The sequence below is a fragment of the Penaeus japonicus genome, unplaced genomic scaffold (assembly GCF_977035675.1).
Source record: "Penaeus japonicus unplaced genomic scaffold, GWHDUDI00000001_assembly GWHDUDI00000001, whole genome shotgun sequence".
Lineage (NCBI taxonomy): Eukaryota > Metazoa > Arthropoda > Malacostraca > Decapoda > Penaeidae > Penaeus > Penaeus japonicus.
In genome coordinates, this window is record NW_028234403.1 from 18,455,888 (window position 1) to 18,458,387 (window position 2,500).

At 36.4% G+C, this 2,500-nt stretch overlaps 1 non-coding gene across 1 annotated transcript; it reads right to left on the reverse strand.

Moving 5' to 3' along the window:
• Positions 1 to 435: 435 nt before the first annotated feature.
• On the reverse strand, positions 436 to 525 carry TRNAY-GUA (transfer RNA tyrosine (anticodon GUA)). Its single transcript is given in 2 exon segments — positions 436 to 471; positions 489 to 525. It is a non-coding gene; the product is annotated as a tRNA-Tyr (tRNA).
• Between the last annotated feature and the right edge of the window lie 1,975 nt (positions 526 to 2,500).

The following is a 2,500-nucleotide window of genomic DNA, read 5'->3' on the forward strand; positions in this document are numbered from 1 at the left end:
TATATATATATATATATATATATATGTATTTATATATATGTATATATATGTATATGTATATATATGTGCGTATGTATATATATATATGTATAAATATATATATACATATACAAACACGTGTGTGTGTGTGTGTGTGCGTGAGTGCGTGCGTCCGTGCGTGTGTGTGTGTGTGTGTGTGTGTGTGTGTGTGTGTGCGTGAGTGTATGTGTGTGAAAAGGTTAGTTCACTGACCTACCGGTTTGATTTTTTTAAGGAAATACTCATATATACATGGAAAGATATGTAATTAGATAAATAGATAGGAAGATGGATAGATAGACAGAAATGTGTGTGGGGGTGTATAGTATTTCTTTAGGAATGTATCGGTTTCAGTTAAACAAAATATAAAATTTTGACATAACTTTTGGAAACTCATCAGTATCTCATAGAAAACTTTCCTTCGAACCGGATTCGAACCAGTGACCTATGGATGTCTGCTTCTGAACCGACTACAGTCCACCGCTCTACCAACTGAGCTATCGAAGGGGGTGAAGAAGAGGTAACTTCTTGTAATAAAATCCGGTGAAAGTTCGTTCGTTTTCTGTCCGCCATTTCTCATCCCGTTTTCTATGAGTACAGCAGTATCTTCCCTTGTGTCTGGTTTTGTGTGTGTGTGCGTGTGTGTGTACGTGTGTGTGTGTGTGTGTTTGTACGTGTGTGTGTGTGTGTGCGTGCGTGTATGTGTGTGCGTGTGTGTGTGTGTGTACGTGTGTGTTTGTAAAAGTTTAAAGATGCATCATTGATTTATATCTAGATAATATAGACGAATTTCTGCTGGTTCGTCAACAAGATTAAAAAAAAAAAAAGAAAAAAAAAAAAAAAAAAAAAGAAATACGGTTATATAAGAACATAATGTGATTTGCGAAGCCAAATTATGTGAACAAAGCAAGTAATTCCGATGAATGTTCACGGTAGAAAGATAGGAAAGGTAAGAAAGCTGTGCAGAGGATTTTAACCGGGAAAAATTCTTTTATGGAAACTGGATCCGAGTCAATGAACTGTGGACAACGGATTTAAGACTAAATTAACTCAATGAGCCGTTTATGCGAAGGTATAACGAGGAGGCCTGTGGTTGATTTCTGTTTCGCCTTCTCTGTCTCTTCGGTGCTGTCTCTCGGAGGGCTGAGGAAACACTCGTCTTGATATTTTTTCAGAGGAAAACATGTCTCTCTCTCTATCTATCTATCTATTTTCTCTCTCTCTCTTTCTCTCTCTCTTTCTCTTTCTCTTTCTGTCTCTCTTTCTCTTTCCCTATTTCTTTCTCTCTCTCCCCCTCCCCCCTCTCTCTTTCTCTTTCTCTCTCTCTCTCTTTCTCTCTCTCTCTCTCTCTCTCTCTCTCTCTCTCTCTCTCTCTCTCTCTCTCTCTCTCTCTCTCTTATATGTCCATATGCACACACACACACACACACACACACACACACACACACACACACACACACACACACACACACACACACACACACACACACACAAGACACACACACACAAGACACACACACATACATATATCAACGAATAAATTTCAAAACCTCGGCATGAAATCAACTGTCGTCTGAACTTTCCCTCAATGACCTCAGGGCAGCTCAGCCATTTTTACTCACGATTACTTTTTTTTCTTTACTTCTTTTCTTCAAGAAAAAGGCGGACGGGGGGACACGGAATCCCTCAGGAAAACTTGATATTAATCATGTATTGCTGACCAGAGAGAAGGGGACGCACACACACACATACACACACACACACACACGGTGATTAGCTGTGCTCTAACTTTCGAAATTAGTTTGCGCATTTTCGATTTTATTTTATTACTTTTTTTTAATTCTGTTTTTGTTATTGTTTTTTTTTTTCTAGAGAGAGAGGGAGAGAGAGAGAAAGAGAGCAGGAAAGGGGGGAGGGGGGAGGGGGTAGAGGGATAGGCGAGGACCCGTTTTCACATTTGCTTTGATTAATCCAAACATTTGCTCGCACATTTTCTAGAATATTCCTCCTTTGATTTTGGAGCTTCATTTGAGTAAGACATGAGTCGCTTTCTCGCGTTATATTTCTGGTGTTTGTGGCCTGTTTCAGGACGGGGATCGGGGCGGACTCATGTACGCACAAACATGCGCTCACGCGACTACTCTCGCAAACGTAGTTAAGTGTGTGTGTGTGTGTGTGTATGTATGCATATGTATAGTTGTGTGTGTGTATGCATATATATATATATATATATATATATATATATATATATATATATATATATATATATATATATATATATATATATATATATATGTATGTATGTATGCATATGTATAGTTGTGTGTATATATAGATAAATATATATATGTATATATATATATATATATATATATATGTATATATATGTATATATATATATATATATATATATATATATATATATTAATATATATATATACAATATATATATATAGATAGATAGATAGATATAGATATATAT